The 18,954-nt window shown below is 37.1% G+C and overlaps 1 protein-coding gene across 3 annotated transcripts in view; it reads right to left on the bottom strand.

The window, feature by feature from the left end:
• The window catches only part of NMNAT3 (nicotinamide nucleotide adenylyltransferase 3), a 148,904-nt gene that overhangs the window by 78,059 nt on the left and 51,891 nt on the right, over positions 1-18,954 (bottom strand). The window lies entirely within an intron of this gene.

The raw sequence follows: 18,954 nt of genomic DNA, 5'->3' as shown, positions 1-18,954 counted from the left end.
TTCAATCTTGGATATTAGCTGTTTCATATGTTCCATCAAAGTAAGCCACTTTGGGTGATGTGACAAATTTAATGGTTCTGACATTATCAATCATTATTATTGATTGGCAAAGTGCTAAACACATGCTCAAAAAGCACTTCTGTAAAGTTTTGTTATTTTTTCATCCTGCTTATCATGTGTTCTCTATATAAGACACCTTTCAATCCTATTCTTCCTTTTTGGTAAGGAAGTGTTAGTATTTCTATAGTTGCCTTATGGTTATGGGCCCTTGTGTTTCAAATACTGTACCGATTTCTGTTAAGATACTTTCCAAATTTATTATGGTCCTTTTAATAGTTCTTTAGTTTACATTAATAGTACTGGTAATTGCTGATTGCTTTACATCTGTTTTTTTCATGCACAGCAATAATTTCAACATGCCATGAGTATTTTTACACAAAACTTGCTATCTTTATTCTTGATGTGCCTTTCCTAGAGCCAACCAAGACATATGTAGTTATTACCATCATCCATTGATTCAAGGTGATTTCTGCATTCAAGATCAAAGTTTTTATTCTCTATCTTTTCTTATATTTGTTAAAAAAAGTTACACTTGTTGAGAACAAATAACATTTTTAAATAGATGAAGATTCTATGAAATGAAGGAGCTATATAATTTGTTTTTCATCTAAGGCATATAGCTTGATGGCATCCAAGTACATCAAGTAATTCATTAGACAAATGACTTCTTTAATTTGGAAGTCACCCTTACTTAGGATACATAGGATAAATGATAATAGATTAAGGCTAGGAAGAACCACAGGTAGTAAGCTCAGTCTTCCTGGAAAATGCTACTTTCATATGGATTGCTCTCGATGTTATTGTGTTGATGGAGAGTTTTAAATAAAGAACAGCTTTCTATGTGAACATCATATTCTCTAGCCTTTTCATTATACTAAGGTCCATTTTGTGTGTATGTACACACACACACACATACAAAATGTGAAAAAACAAACATGAAGTCAAAACTATGTCAAAGGCTTTATGATAATCAACAAAAGTAACATAAGGGTTAACAGAGCTTTCAGGAAGCTTATTTAGTAATCGCTAAATCAATAATAGAGCACTTAGGGAGACCATGCATGACCAAACACCCTAGTCTAAACCATAGCATATGGCAGAGCCTGACCCAAAACTCCAATTCAGGAACCAAAGTGAGAGAGATGAGTGAATCAAAGAAAACACCATCTAGGGGCAAAAATTATTCCAAATATAACTCCATAACAATTGCTAGTAGATGCTCAAAAGAAAAAAAAATTAGTTTTCCAAAAGGACTACTTAGAAGAAATTAAGCAAGAACTAAAAAAAATAAATGCTATAAAAGAAAGAATTAGAAAGAAAATAAGCAGCTTAGTAGAAAAAAGTTGCAAGCCTGCCCAAGAAATGGAATCCCTGAAAATTAGAATAGACCAAACTGAAATTAATGACTCCATTAAGATGAGAAGTATTAGAACAAAGTCAAAAGATTTTTTTAAATATAAGAAAATGTAAAATAGCTAACATTAAATATAACTGACTTTTAAGAAAAGATCAAGGAGAGAGAATTTAAAATTGGTGGATTCCCTGAATACCATTTTTTCAAAGCTTAGAAATTACAAATTATAAATGAAAACTTTCTATCAGAAATAGAGAGCAAAGGAAAGATGGATTAAAAAAATCCACTGATCACCTCATTAAAGTAATTCCAAAAGGAAAAGTCCCAGGAATGACACAGTCAAAATCTAATATGCTGACATTCAGAAAAAATACTGCAAGCATTCAGTTTGAGTACCAAGGAAGTAATAATCAATATTATACTTGTGTAAAATAGTGTGTGCTTACACTAAAAACTAGAGGAGAACTTGGGATACAATATTTCAAAAGACAAAAGACATAGGTTTACAGTCATGAACAAATGACCCTACAAAACTGAGTATAATCTTGAGAAAAAAATAAAAAATATTTAATAGAAGACTTTGAAACATTCCAGATTAAAAGATCAAAGCTCAGTAGCAACTCTGAAATAAAAACACAAGAGTAAAGAGAAAACTAGAAAGATAAATTTATTTGAGCAACTAGAAGGAATAGTATGATGATTTAGTGCTAACATTATCATGGGGGGGAGAAGAAACAAAATTTGCTACAGAAACCTAATATCCTGAAAAAGGTGTTGGGTGAGTTAAACAAGGAAAAAAAAATATGTGTTTTGTAGAGTGTAAGGAAGAGGTGGGATTAGTTCTGTTTTAAGGGAACAGAGGGAAAGAAAATGGTAGGGTAATAGGAGAAATACACTAGAGTAGAATGGATGAAAGAGTGGAACTTGCTACTTCTTAAAATTAGCATGTGTGATAAGAATATGCAAAACAGAGGAAGGGGGGGGTAGGAATTTACTTCATTCTTATCTGAAACAAAGGTGATTTGAACACATACACCTAGAAACACCTTGGTATAGAAATATGTCAAACTCAACAGGGAAATGAGGGTTTTGGGGAAGGGATTAAGTGGGAGGTCAATATCTAGGAAAGAAGTGAAACACACTTCCAGATCCTGAAGAGAGCAGTGAAAGGGGGAGAAGAAAAAGAATTGTAATCTAGGAGAATGCTTTGGATAGGCTTTTCAAGATAACTGGGTGATAGGGGCGGCTAGGTGGCGCAGTGAGTAAAGTGCTGGCCTTGGAGTCGGGAGGACCCAAGTTCGGTTCTGGCCTGAGACATTTAACACCCACACAAAAATACTAGCCATGTAACCTTGGGCAAGTTACTTAACCCCAATTGCCCTCCAAAAGGCAAAAAAAAAAAAAGATAACTGGGTGATGACTGAACAACAATAAAAATGATTGAGTTTTAAAGGTAAAAGCAAGGGACATTTTACAGTTATAAGATACCTATAAATTGTCTGATAAATGCCAGAAAAATGGGTTTGGGTTATTCTCTCAAGTAAGGGAGGAATCAAAGTTCTCCTCAAAGTTCATATTGGTCCCAAGATCATATTTGTTCTTTTTTTGGAGGGGGAAGGCAGGACAGTTGGGGTTAAGTGACTTGCCCAAGGTCACAAGGCTAGTAAGTGTTAAGTATCTGAGGTCGAATTTGAACTCAGGTCCTCCTGACTCCAGGGTCGATGCTCTATTTACTGCCACCTAGCTGCCAATCAAGGTAATATCTGTAGTGAATATCAGAGGCAGGATCTGAGCTGAGGTCCTCTAAGTCCAAAGTCATTGTGTTGTGCTGTCTAATATGTGATAGCAATACTGCCTCGAGTATCCTTCAGCGCCCCTCAGCTCTATGTACACTATTTACATTTGCATCTCATTTATAGTTTTATCCTATATATTTAGACAGTGCAATAGCTGCTGCTCATCATGACAATGAATCATCAAGAAATGATTAAATTAAGTTCATTATGCTCTATAATCAGGCAGAGTAGTATACAGTAATTTAAGAAGATTTTCATTTAAAAAGTTCCTGTACATTTATTTATAAAACTCATGAATTTGAACATTAAGCAAGCTTGAAATATCAAGGATAAATATAAAGAGATACATAGCTCAACTATATATATACATATACATATGTGTATGTGTATATGTGAGTATATATATGACTACATACAAATTTACATATAGTCATATATGAAAATTAACAGATTCTTAGTTGTACACACAGAGATTCTCCCTCCCTCCCACACACATATGTATAGCACAAGGATAGCTAGGTGGTATAGCAGTACAGAGTACTGAGCTGGGAATCAGGAAGTCTCATCTTACTGAGTTCAAATATGGCCTCAGACACTTCCTAGCTGTGTTACCCTAGGTAAGTCATTTAACCTTATTTGCCTCAGCATAAAATGAACTGGAGAAGGAAATGGCAAACCACTCTGGTTTTCTTTGCCAAGAAAATCCCAAATGGGATCACAAAGAGTCAGATATGACCAAAACAACTGAATAACAACAGCATAGCCCAAGAAATTGAAAATGAGTGGTCAGTGTGTGTTTTGTATGTGTGTGGACATATACACATACATGTATATACACACAGTATATTTATACATAAATATACATATGTAGTTATATACATAATATATATCTATAAAAGTATATCTATATATGCACATACACATAAACTAAATAGATATATACTATACAATGTATATATTTATGTATGCATGTGTACATATTTATCTATGTATCTATATCTATACAGGTAGATATACAGATATATTGCCCAAATTGAACCTATTTTAAATATGCAGACTCAATTTGTATTTTCTGAAGAAAAAAATATAAGAAGAAAACCACAGGAATTGATTTTTTAAAATCTGAATTTAATAACTTTTAGATGTAGCAGTTTTCTATGAAAGAAAAGCTGAATAGATAATATAAAAGGATGAAACTTCTAAGAGTAAATCTGCTTTTCTATGGTTCACTAACACAACAACCCACACTATTCCCTTCTCTAAGAAACAGATTCATTATGTTGAATTATCGAACTCTTTATTGAATGGCCATTGGTCATATGGTTGGGCAGTTTTAACTGTTTTCTGATACTTGATAAAAATGAAGAATAATCCTTTTCAAAGAGGTTACATTACTCGATGAGTTTTTTTCCAAATAACAACTATGCCTCAAAATTGAGTTACTATATTTCTAATTTGTGGATACAACACTCCAATATTTTCAAGTTAGCACAATCTCAAATGAGTTAGGCTATTTCCAGGTTTATAGTTTATGAAGTTTCAAGCGAATGCATGCATATGTGTGTGTGTTAGAAAATAACAGGTTTGTCAACAAGCTCAAAATCTCAATCTTGGATTCAGTTTCCTTAAGAATATACTGTAGGGGTGGCTAGGTGGTGCAGTGAATAGAGCAACCGGCCCTAGAGTCAGGAGGGCCTGAGTTCAAATCCAGCCTCAGACACTTAATACAAAAACTAGCCATGTGACCTTGGGCAAGTCACTTAACCCCAAACTGCCCTCCAAAAAAAAAAGTATATACTGTAACATTCTGTTTCTCAGGAAGTCAGTCTTCTAGCAACTGCAACCATCCACAGTATAGTCACAGACCCAAATACAAGTAAAAAAGACCAACAGAAAGACACATTTGCCATACAGAGCCCATATGCTCAAATTCTTTCACCTTATACTCCAGTGCTTTAGGCTCTCACTCAGAACCTGATGTTCAGTTTTGTTCAGTTGTTTTTCTGTCTGCTGACTCTTCATGACCTCATTTGGGGTTTTCTTGACAAAGATACTGGAGTGGTTTGCCATTTCTTTCTCTAGCTCATTTTATAGATGAGGAAACTGAGGCAAAGATGGTTAAATGACTTGCCCAGGGTCACACAGCTAGTAAGTATGTGAGGCCAGATTTGAATTCAGGACGATGAGTCTTCCTAACTCCAGGACTAGTATTCTACCTTCTGAATCACCTAGCTGCCACTATTCAACTACCATTTGCAAATATCTTCCCTGACTGGTCAAAGTTATCGTTATTATTGGTCAACCTTTAATGGTTTGACTGGTCTATACAATCCCTGGTTTTGTTTTATATATGTTTATTTACATAATTTTGGTTATTTGTTTTTTCCAAGTCACAACAAATAAGAGAAATAAATAAGAAATGGAGCATAACTAGTATCACTTTGAAGCAGGAGAATATGAAAATAGAAGATTTAATAGGTGACAGCCTAACAGCTGGATTCCCATGAATTTAACAATCCCCTATATGTGGATGACTTTTAAAACAAAATTATCATTTCCTGATCTTGACCTCTAGTCTCCCACTTAAAGTTGCTGGATGGACATTTCCATGTGGATATTACCAGCATTCTAAAGTCCACTTACTTCACTGGTGTAGTAAATACTCTTTCCAATGGGACTCTCCCATGCCCACTTGTGATTTATGCTTCTTGTCCATTTTATTTCCTTAAATCTTAAAAAAAAATTATTTCCTTAAATCTTTCAGAAAGGATTCTCTCTCTATGCTGGAAGTGGAAAGAGGTTATACTCATTCTCCCCTTATAATGCTGAGCCTGATATTATTTGTTAAAAAAAAAAAGTGAAAAGCTAAGGCTCTCTACTACAACTACAGTATGCTAAAGGCCATCAGCATTTGAAAACAATAACCTTTAGGTTTGATACTATACTTGGTATACCAGTTGGAAGAAGCCATGTTATTCACCAGTGTAGACTGGTAGAGGGGAGAAAGGGCATATGAACTGTCCTGGATATGAATGGCAATAAATGAAATGGACCTTCCAAACCCAGTATGGCACTGCATTATTATCTACACAACTGGACATAACAATCTAAAGAAAGATACATTCGTGAAATCCTGAATTTGAATGCTTGATGAAAAAAATCACCTTGAAAGAATGTTCTACAAATAATAAACATTAGTCACTAAACTTAAGGCAGACTTAATGTAATAATTGGCTAGCTACAGTCAGAAAATTTCCATGGTCAGGCACTCTCCTAAATATCTATATCTAAGGAAGAATCAGTCCCATATGAGCTCCTAGCACGTCTTCCCATAACCATTTGTCTCTTTTGTGCAGTAATGGTCTATGTAAGGAATGGTATATTTAAAGAATTTATATACCATTGTCTAAGACTTTTGCTGACCTCAACTGCAACATGTCAGCGGGATAGCAATTTGGGAGACACCCCTGGTTATCAGGCATGACCTGGAGGAAGATTCAGCACCAGAGACAGAAAATAAATGGTCAGATAGATTGAAGGGCAAGGAGAGAGTAGTGTCATGAAAACTTAGAGAAGAGAATATTAAGGAAAAGAGAGTGATCAACAGTATAAAAGGCTACAGAGAGGTCAGGAAAGATGAGGACTGAGAAAAGGTCATTAGATTGGGCAATTAAGAGACTACTAGTAACTTTGGAGAGAGCAAATGATGAGGTTAGAAACTAGACTGTGGAGTTAAAAAGAAAGTGAGAGGAAAAGAAATCACCACCACTCATAGATAGCTTGCTCATGGAATTTTGCCATTAAAGAAAGAGATACAGGATGATATCTAGTAGGAATGGATCAAATGAGGGTTTTTCTTTTAAGAATGGAGAAGATATGGACACGTCTATAGGGAGCAAAAAAAGCAGCCAATAGATGGGGGATTGAAGATCAGTGAGAGAATAAGAACAAGCACAGGGATATTCTGCTAGGATGGATTTGGACCCAGGGTGCATGTTTGCCTTGACAAAGAAGAGAGCATTTTTTTTATCATAAGTACTTAGGAACTGTCTCAGATCACTGTATTGCTGAGGATAGCTAAATCATTCACAATTGATCATCATATAATATTTCTGTTACTACATACAATGATCTCCTGGCTCTACTTAATTCACTTTGCATCAATTTATGTAAGTCTCCCCAATTTTTCTGAAACCATTGTATTCAGCATTCCTTATAGAACAATAACATTCCATTACAATCATAAACCACAGGTTGGTCAGCCATTCCCCAACTGATGGACTTCCCTTCATTTTCCAATTCTTTGCCACCACAAAAAAGAGCTGCTATAAGTATTTTTGTGTGTATAGGACCTTTTTCTTTCATCTCTTCAGGATATAGCCCTAGTATTGGTATTGCTGGGTCAAAGGGTATGTGCAGTTTTATAGTCATTCGGGAAAAGTTACAAATTGCATTCCAAAATATATGGATCAGTTCATAACTCCATCAAGAATGAATAAGTATCCCAATTTTTCCACATCACATCCAACAACTGTCATTTTCCTTTTCAGTCATATTAGCCAATCTGACAGCTGTGAGGTGGTACTTCAGAGTTGTTTTAATTTGCATTTCTCTAATCAATAGTGATTTAAAGCGTTTTTTCATGACTATAGATAGCCTTGATTGTTTCATCTAAAAACTGTTCATATCAAACTGATCATATCCTTTGATCACTGAAGGATGCATATTATTATACATTTTGACTCAGTTCTCTGTCTCTGTCTCTCTCTATATATATCTATATACACATACACATACATATATATGCATATATATATCAATCAGAAAAGCTTGCTATAAACATTTTTACCCCAGTTTTCTATTTTCCTTATAATCTTGGCTTCACTGGTTTGTGCAAAAAAAATTAATTTAATCTGATGTAATCAAAAGTTTCCATTTCATATCCCAAAATGTTCTCTCTTATTTGATCATAAATTCTCTCTTTATCCATAGATCTGAGAGGCAAAGTATTCTATGCTCTCTTAATTTGCTGATATCACCCTTTACTTCTAAAATGTATCCATTTTGACTTTATTTTGGTATATGGTATGAGATATTGGTCTACATCTAGTTTCTTCCAAACTGCTTTCTAGTTTTCCTAGCAATTTTTTTTGTCAAATACTGAACTCTTTTCCCAAAAGCTTGGATCTTTGAATTTATCAAATACTAGATTACTATGGTCATTTACTACTGTGTATTGTTTACCTAATCCATTCCACTGGTTTCTTACTCAATATCAGATTATTTTAATGATTACCACTTTGTAATACACTTTGAGATCTGCAGATCTGCTATGCCACTTTCCTTCACATTTTTTCATTTATTACCTTGATATTCTTGAATTTTTGTTCTTCCACAGTAATTTTGTTATTATTTTTCTAGTTCTATAAAACCATTTTTTTGGTAGTTGGATTTGTATGGCACTGAATAAGTAAACTAATTTTGGTAGCCTCGCTGTTTGTTTCAGTGAACTATAAGGCAAGGTCTTCATCTGAGAGGAAGAAGAGAGAGGAAGCCAAGGAAGGTTTGAGGAGGGATGAAAATGTTTGGAAAAGCTGCTATGGGACTCTATCTAGACATGAGCAACAAGATGGCAGACTAAACATTTTTCCCAATCCCCATGACCTCTCAGACTTCTCCAAAACAGAAATTATGTGACAAAGGTAAAGCAAGTCCAGCTGTTTCCATGGTTTAGGATGCCTAGAATCCAAAAGAAGGTTAAAAAACTCCAAATCCAGGAACTGATGTTCACTGAACCTGAGCTCACTGAGTACTTCCCCCACCTCCCATGCTACCAGCAGCACAGCTACACTAGTAGACCCAAGGACATGACATAGGTTTTCATCAAAACCTGTCCCTTCACCATTTTTTTCTTTCTAGCACCATGGGAACCCTGGCTCTAGGCTGCAAAAATTTCCCTATGTCTTGACAGCCAGCTTGGCCATGTCTCTCTAAGAACAAAAGCCTGCTGGGGGCTGCAAACTAGAAGCACCAGTGCTGAAAAGTTCTGAACTGTTCTGGTTACAGGCCAGAGAACTACGAGAGTGAATGAGATAGGTCACCAGGACAGGACGCTATGCATTTGGGGGTGCAGCAAGATTGTGAAGCAATCCACCAAGCCAGAGGGAAAGAGCACAGTACTTGGCTGTGGCCAGTTCTGACCACCCAAAAGTCAACTGGTGCAGAGACCTAAGCAGGTGAATTGTGAATTGTCAAATGTGGGAGGAGGTTGAGATGCTTGGAGATCCAGCCCCGAAGTAAACTACAATCAGAGGAGTAGTCAGGAAGTGAGTGATAAGAAAAATAAGAGGGAAAAATGAAAGTAGCAAAGATTTCAGGAAGATGAAAATTCAAAGACCTTGAATATAAACAGATAAATCAATAGGAAAACAACAGAAGTGACAGTAGAAAGAAATATAGCCTTCAGATCTAGTAAATGAGTTCCAGGATCTATGAATAAATACTGCAAAATAAAGGACAATGATTCAACACTTGAGATAGAGGGCCCTGAGGAATTTGAGAACATGAAATCACACACACACACACACACACACACACACACACGATTCCTGAGTGGTTTAAAGGAGAAAGGAGAATTATGAGAGCAGAATTAATATCCTACACAGCAAAAATAATGAGCAGAAGTGGAAAGCTGGGGCGGCCAGGTAGCACAGTGAGTGAGAGCACCAGCTCCAGTGTCAGGATGACCTGGAGATTGAATCCTGGGCTCAGACACTTAGCACCCACCCAGAAACACCTGGCTGTGTAACCTTGAGCAAGTTAGTTAACCCCAATTGCTTAGGAGCGGCCAGGTGGCTCAGCAAGTAAGAGCATGGGCTCCAGTATCGGGATGACCTGGATCAAATCTGGGCTCAGATACTTAGCACCACACCCAGAAATAACTGGCTGTGTAACCTTGAGCAAGTTACTTAACCCCGATTGCTTAAAAAAAAAAAAAAGAAGTGGAAAGCTACTATAGTGAGTGGGTAAAGGGAGCCATTTAGGATGTCACCAAGGCTGTAAACTTTGGTGACTGTGGGTTTGGTGGTTTCCTTGACAGTAACAGCAAAATTCAGGAGAGGATGTTTAGGAGAAGATAATGAGGTCTGTTTTGGACATGTGGAGTTTGAGTTGCCTACAAGTCATCCAGTTTGAGAAGTTCAAAAGGAATTTGGAGATTATGGGACTGAAGTCCAGGAAAAAAGATTAGGGCCTGGTACATAGATCTGGGAACCATCTGCATAAAGATGATACATGCTAAAAATAAGAGGACTCTGAATAGAACCTTTGGGGGGAACCCATGACAGGGGGAGGGGACAAAGTTGACATAGATAAAAATTCAGTAAAAGAGACTGTGAAAGACAAGCTCATGAGAAGCAAAGCGGAAGACCCTTTCCCCCAACATGGCGCCAAAGGCAAAGAAGGAAGCTGTCGTTCCCCCCCAAGACAGAAGCCAAGTCTAAGGCCTTGAAGGCCAACAAGGCAGTGCTGAAGGGTGTCCATAGCCACAAAAAAAAGAAGATCCAAACATCCCCCACCTTTCAGCGACCCAAGACACTGAGACTTCGAAGGCAGCCCAAATACCCTCGGAAGAATGCCCCTTGAAGAAACAAGCACGATCACTATGCCATTGTTAAGTTTTCCTTGACCACTGAGTCTGCTGTGAAGAAGATTGAGGATAACAACACCTTAGACTTCATTGTGGACGTCAAGGCCAACAAGCATAAGATCAAGCAGGCCGTAAAGAAGCTGTATGACATCGATGTGGCCAAGGTCAACACACTGATCCGGCCAGATGGACAGAAGAAGGCCTATGTCTGTCTTGCTCCAGACTATGATGTTTTAGATGTTGCCAACAAAATTGGAATCATCTAACTTGCTATTCCCCATTCCACCTACAATAAAAATAAATTTTTCCAGAATAAAAAAAAAAGAGACTGTGAAAGAATTGACAGACAGTAGAAGGAGAAGCAAGAGAAAGAAATGTCACAAAAACCTTGAAAAGAGAGAATATACAGAAAAAGATGACTGACAGCATTAAAGGCTACAGAGAGGTCAAGAAGGATGAAGACTGAGAAAGGGCTATTATATTTTGAAATTAAGAGAACACTAGTAACTTTAGAGGGGGTTAGCTTCAGTAAGGTAAGAAGCCAGACTGTAAAGGGTATAGATTTATAAGAGAAAAGAGAGCAAATGATCTGCTCTAATATTTGTACTTTGCTCCTTGCTCTAGTAACTTGTTTTCTGGCCTGAATCTCTAGTCCAGCAAACAGATTTTCATTTCATCTTTGTCCTTTGGATTTTAGAACTCTGTAGCTGCCTGCTACTAATCCAGCCTAGCCTAGGTGGTCCAGTGGATGGAGCACTGGGCCTAGAGTCAGGGAGACCTGAAGTAAAACCTAGTTTAAGCCATTTAGTAGTTGTATGACCCTTGGCAAGTCACTTAACCTCTGAATGGTTTAGTTTCCTTAAGTGTAAAATGGAAATAATAATAGCACCTACCTTGTAGGGTTGATATGAGGATAAAATGAGATAATATTTTGCAATGTGCTTAGTACAGAGTCTGGCACATAACAGGCAAAAGTCATTCTTTTTCTTCAAGCCCCAACTCAAGACCCATCTCCTTCATGAAACTTTCCAGGATTCCTTTAGCAAGGGACTCTATCCCTTTCTGGATTTCTTAAGGCACCTTGTATGGGCATCTCTTTTATAATTACTGTCAGAATTGCATTATAATTATTTGTATATATATGCTAACTCCACTAACAGATTGTAAACTCTTTAAGGATGGGGACTCCATTTAAATTTATATTTGTATCTCATGTGCCCAGTAACATTCTATACATAGCAGATACTTAATGAATATTTAATCAAATTGAAATATGTGGAAGGCTTACTTAACTGAGGTTTAAGTTTATAAGGCATTCCACAAAACGCCATGCAGTCTAATAGAATTTAATCGACAAATATTTATCTAATAACTACAACATACAAAGCCCTGTACAAGATTTAATGAAGCATCTAGAGATCAGTCTTACCTCTTAAAGTGCTGATAATTTAGTTGAAAAGATTAGACATACACATGTGAATAATTCACATTACCATAGTCCTTCAATGTTTACAAAACACATTCCCCACAATAATCTAAAGTCTAAACGATGTAAATGTCCAAATTTAGGTGGTAGATAGGAAGTAAGAAGGAGAAAGAAGAGCCAAGAGGAAAAAAATAAGAGTATAGTGTTATAAGACCTAAAGCAACAGAAAGTTACAAAATTAAGAGATTGGTCAGCTGGTGATGAGCTGGTTTTCTTTTCTTTTTTTTTTTTTTTTTTTAAGCAATTGGGGTTAAGTAACTTGCTCAAGGTCACACAGCCAGTTATTTCTGGGTGTGGTGCTGAGTATCTGAGCCCGGATTTGATCCAGGTCATTCCGACACTGGAGCCAGTGCTCTTACTCACTGAGCCACCTGGCCGCCCCTAAGCAATTGGGGTTAAGTAACTTGTTCAAGGTTACACAGCCAGGTGTTTCTGGGTGGGTGCTAAGTGTCTGAGCCCGGGATTCGATCTCCAGGTCTTCTCAACACTGGAGCCGGTGCTCTTACTCACTGTGCTACCTGGCCGCCTGATTAGCTGGTTTTCTATAACATCTGCATTTCTGATCTTTTCTGCCAGAATGGATAATAGAGAAGTGACTAAATTTCTTGGGATTGTTTTCTCTTTTTGAGTAAGGGTAACTCTGTAGGATCTGGAAAAAGCTAACCTCCAAGTTATCCTCTCTATATCTGTCGTTGGTCCATGGTTGTTTATATAATGCCTCCCCCATCAGACTGTGAGCTCACTAAGGGTAAAGACTATTTTCACATTTCTTTATACCCCAGAATGTAGTATGGTACCTGGAACATAGTAAGTACTTAATAAAGGCTTCCAGATTTGACTTGGAGAAAAACATATGAATGCAGACACCTTTCCATTGGTTACACTTCTATTAGAACCAAGACTCATTCCTATTGAATTTAGCAGAGGGCAATCTCTTCCAAAGCCCTCACCCAAAAGTTAATAAGATAAGAGAGTTCCTTAAAGGAACTCTAACTTTGTTTCAGTACAAGTATTTTTAAAGGCAAGTTGCCACTGTGACCAAGTGCCTCAAGGAAGCAGAGAGATGGATAAAGTAGTTACTCTTGTAACTCCTAAGGAAGAAAAACAATAACAGTAGCCCCAAGAAGAAGTAATAGAGAACTTGAAAATATATAATCAATAAGAAATGGGTTAAGATAGAAACTCTTAAAGGATCTTTATTTAATCATTTTTTCTGGCTATAAGATAAGCAAACTAGGAGAAAGCCACTCAAATATAAGTCAAGAGTCTACGTTTTACTTAGAAATGGAGATTTAATTACTAAGACTTCTCTTTGGCAAAGAATGTAATCCCCATTTCTAATTGTTCATTGTGTCGTGACTTGATGATCATGCTTCCTGAACAGCTGATTATATTCATGAACAAGCTCACAAGTTTCAGCACGAGCAGTCAAGTGTTACAATCATATTCAATAAAAAAAAGTATTTATTAATCACCTTCTATTTGGAGAACACTGTGCTAGGCACTGAGGGAGAGAGAAAGTTCAGAAAAGACATGGTCCCTCCCCTTGTGGACCTTACCATTTAGCAGAGAATACCCAAACATAGATAAATAAAATGTAAAATAGTACATAAACATATTAGAGAGTTTAAAAACAAATTTATGTGAGTCTAAAGATAAGACATATTACCAATAGAGGGATTAGCATAAACACCAAGGAATAGAATTTTTTTTTTGCCTTTTGGAGGGCAGTTGGGGTTAAGTGACTTGCCCAAAGTCACACTGCTAGTAAGTGTGTCAAGTGTCTGAGGCCAGATTTGAACTCAGGTCCTCCTGAGTTCAGGATCAGTGCTGTGCCACCTAGACGCCCCAAGGAATAGCATTTTAACTGTGTTTTAAAGGACGAGTAAGAATTCAACAAAGAGGAGGTCAGAGGACATTCCAGGTAGAAATGAGTGTAAATAGCATAATGCAGGAGAGAGAATATGCAACTTTGGCTGTTTGTGAAGTAAAAGTAATATGAAATAATGGTAGAAATCCAGGATGACATCAGGTTATAGAGGATCTTGAATACCAGTCTGAAATTTACTTAGCAAGGAACTAGAAGTCAATAGAGGTTTATTTCAGCAGAAGGGGGACATAGCTAAATCTATGTATAAAAAGATCATTCTGGCAGTGTTGATTCATATGAACAGAAATGAGATTGCCAGGTATGGAATACACCTAAAATGGTCTGGTAAGAATATATATTACCCCAAACTAATTTTGTTTCTGTTTTCTCTGTCAAGGGGAATGATCTTTGAACTGGAAAGAATAAAATGATTAAGAGGAACTAAACAATATCCCAGATAGGTAATGAGATATGAGACCACCTAAATGTCCTTGAGTTATTCATTCAGCTCTGGTGGTCTACATCTTTCATTCAACTCCATGATGGTAAAGAAGTGGTCCACTGGAGAACGTTACTTGTGAAAATCTGCTGCTCCCTACTAATATTCTCATCAGTATTTGAAGGGGGTGGAAGGAGGACACCAAAAATATGGAAAAATATTGGACCTTATTAATACTGAAAAAGGTAACTATCAATATTATTATTATCAACAACTACTAATCTATATACCTACTTTCCCATATACATTATATATGATGAAGTTTACTAGGAAAAAATGTTAAATTAAGTCCAAAAAATCAATACCACAAAGTGCACAATAGAAGAGAAATAGATACATAACAGTTCATCTGAAAAAGATCAAGGGTTTAAGTGGATCACAAACTCAGTATGTGTCAATTCTGTGACTAGGTAGTCAAAAAAAAAACACAAAACAAAACCTAATTTGATCCTAGGGCTGCATTAAGTAAAGCACAGTGTCTAGGACTAGGGAGACAACTCAGTTGTACATTGTCCTGATGAGATCACAGTGGAAATATAGTGCTTAGTTATGGGTGCCACATTTTGGAAAAGACATTAATAAGCTGGAGAGATTGAGAAGCAAATGAATAAGATAATGAAGATTCACAGAAAGACAGACTGAAGAAAGTTGCCATGCTTAATTAACCTGGAAAAGAGATTTAGAAGGGTCAAAATGGCCATCTTGAAGCATCTGAATCACTACCGTATAAAAGAGAGGCTAGACTGATTCTGCTGGTTCCAAAGGGCAATGGGTGGAAGTACAGTAGAAAAAAATTTAGACTTGATGTAAAGAAATACTTCCTAACAATTAGAACTATCCCAAAGCAAAATAGACTGTCTGTGAGGTAAGGTTCCCCTTATGAAGAAATTTTGGAGCAATGATTGGACAGCTAATTGTTGGGTATGTTTTAGAGATTCCTATTCATTGATGGGTTGGGGCTAGATGGGAGAACCTTCCAACTTTGAGATGATATGATTTTGGTATAAAGGTTAGATTGAAATGAATGAATGAAAAGCATTTATTAAATGCTTACTGTGTGCTGAGCACTTGACGATACAAATACAAAAGCAAAACATCTCCGGTCCTCCAGGAGATATTAAAATAACTCCTATATTTTAATAGGGGGAAGATAAAAAGAGTAGAGGTGCAGAAGATCTATTAGAAAAGGTAACTCTTTTCCTGAAGAAGAAAAAAAAGAGAGGCAACGTGGCATAGTGGATTGAGTGCTGAACTTGGAGCTAGGAAGACCTGTGTTCAAATCATGCTTCTGACATTTACTAGCTGTATGACTCTGGATAAGTCATTTAGTCTCTCTGAGTCTCAATTTTCTCATCTGTAAAAGTAAAGCTTGGATTAGATGACTTCTGAGGTTCTTTCCAGCTCTAAATCTCTGATCCTATAGTCACATCCAACTGGGAAGCTCAGGGAAAGTTTCATGCAGGTGACATCTGAGTTTTATCTTGAAGACAAACAAAGATGGGGAAAGAGGGTATTCTAGGCACAGGGCTGTTGGTTCTTCAGACTTTGTTTCAAGGAGAACCAATGATATCATGGAGCTGTCTTGACTTGCACATGAACTGGATTTAAGTAAGGCAGAGTTGTACAAAGTCCTTAGCCTCACTCTCCCTTCCAGAGACATCAAAGTCCAATAGAAGGAAAAAAGTCAAAATAACTGGCGATGGCCCAGGATGCAGTGGATGACTTAGGCATAAGGAAAAATGTGGGCAAAGATATGGAAAAGGTAAAACACGGAGTAAGTATAGTGGATGCATATTAGCAAACCTTAGCTAGAAAAGTGGGGTGGTGTCAGACTGCAGAGCACATTTGTAAAGGAACTGAAAATTTAAACTTACAATTAATCAGGTATGTATTTAATAATAAATATAATTGTCACGGTGCTGTATGAAAACAAGGAATAAGTGGCAAAGAGTTTCACTTAAATGATAATTACTAATCCTATTATGCAAACAAAATTTTTATTTTTTTCCGCTTTAGCTCCCAGAACTCACAATTGGTGTCATTTTCAAATTTTCATCAATAACTCACAAAACTGAAGGTTCATCTTGGCCATTCATATAAATATCAAGATTTTTACTTTTTTTTTTTTGCCTTTTGGAGGGCAATTGGGGTTGCCCAAGGTTACACGGCTAAGTGTCTGAGGCCGGAACCAAACTCGGGTCCTCTTGACTCCGGGGCCGGCATTTTACTCACTGTGCCACCTAGCCGCCCCAAGATTTTTACTTTCAAAGAAAAAGATCTTAACAGTTTCCACACCACTGTATTTCCCTCTTTTCACAATGGCCCAGGACTAAGGTGCCATGCTTTCTTCTCTAATTCTCTTCCTCATTACTCTGGTCTGTCCACTCATTCAAATAAAGGGGGTCCATAGATAGTATGACCAGCTACCCTCTGCTAATGTTTCAAAAGATCTGTTTTAGGAGTACTTCAAGATATGAATGATCTGGCTAGAGTTAACAACATACCTGTACAGATGTTGAAGAGGGAAAGGCATTAAATGGTAACACTGGGAAGCCAGTAGGGAGCCTAGCAGGCAAGGTAGTCCTCCATCCCAATTAACTTCTAAGAGTAAGATCTCTAGATGCTAGAGTGACAAGTTTCTCATCTTTGCCAGGGAAAAACAGTGAGAGTTTGGGGAGGATCACAGATTCCTAGATTTAGAGATTCAAGGGGCCTTCTATACCATTTAATCAAACTTCATTTTACATATGAGAAAACTCAGGTCCCAAAGGCTAAGTGACTTCTCCAAGGTTCAGTTGTGTCCCACTCTTTGTGACCCTACTTAGGGTTATCTTTGCAAAGATACTAGAGTAGGTTTGCAATTTCCTTCTCTGGCTCATTTTACAGGTGAAGAAACTGAGGAAAACAGTTAAGTGACTTGCCCAGAGTCACAAAGCTAGTAAGTGTCTGAGGCCGGATTTAAACACAGGAAGACGAGTCTTCCTCACTCCAGGCCTGGCACTCTATCTACCGTGCCACCTATCTGCCTTCTCCAAGTTTACACTGGTTAAGTAACAGATCCAGGATTCAAACTCACTTCCTCTGGCTCTAAATTCATAGTTTGTTCCACTATACCATTTTGCCTCTTTAAAAAACATATTGTCCTTTATGACCCTGACTTCTACCTTTCATTGACTAAGGCTTACCTTCAGAGTCTTGGGAGGAGTAGTTGTAGTTTACTTTAAGAGGACTCAGGAAATTCTCTTTAGCCCCTCAGATATTTCTTACATATGCTTACTGATGCTTCAAATCCCTTTAATGGGAACAAAGTAATTTGGTCCATAATTAAAGAGTAAGGTTTAAAATGCAAATGTCTCCTACATAGAATAAATTAGCTGAAACCAGTACTACAAAAAAAAGTGGCTGTTATTGGGTTCTTTCCTGTTTTAAAAAAGTAGAATAGGGGATGGCTAGGTGGTGCAGTGAATAGAGGACCAGCCCTGGATTCAGAAGGACCTGAGTTCAAATTGGGCCTCAGACATTTAACACTAGCTGTGTGACCTTAGGCAAGTCACTTAACCCCAATTGCCCTGCCTTCCCCCCTCCAAAAAGAAAAATAAAAGCAGAACAGAGGAAAAAGTGGGAGGCACTGGGGAGGAGAGTCACTACTTTGTCTTGGAATAGCCTTACATACTTTTACCTGTGAAAGAACAATGAAAACTGAATTTTGAAAATTTTTTAATTTTATTTAATTTTATTGTGTACTATAGCCTTTGGGGAATACTAGTGACATCAGAGAAATTATCTTGGAATCAGTGACTTCACTTTCCTTTTTCTAGTCTGTTCATGAGATGAATCTTTTTATACTTTACATGACAAATAGGTTTGCAAGTGAAAAATAAGAATTTGACCAATACCACACTTGCATCATATTTCCTCTCCAAGTCAAGATTTCTTGACTTTGATGACTATATGTGATTTCAGAAGTCTCCTCTCCCAGACTTCTTGGAATTCCTAACTCCCTTCAAGGCCCAGATTAAATGATAACTGCTACAGGGGATCTTCCTAATTCTCTCAGTTATTAGCATCCTCCCTCATTCTAGAAATTACTTCACATTTATTTTGCGTGTTCTGTGTATTTATTTATCTGTGTACATGTTATCATTTCCCCCCTCTTCACCCCACCCTTACCTTCCCCCTACTAAAATAGAATATGAATTCCTTAAGCCAGGCACTGTTTCTTTTTTGGTTATTGTATTCCC

The sequence above is a fragment of the Petaurus breviceps genome, unplaced genomic scaffold, assembly GCF_028583685.1.
Source record: "Petaurus breviceps papuanus isolate PSGF00001 unplaced genomic scaffold, PetGlider_PUasm1.0 90604, whole genome shotgun sequence".
Classification (NCBI taxonomy): Eukaryota; Metazoa; Chordata; class Mammalia; order Diprotodontia; family Petauridae; genus Petaurus; species Petaurus breviceps.
This window is presented reverse-complemented; position numbering and strand designations above follow the sequence as displayed.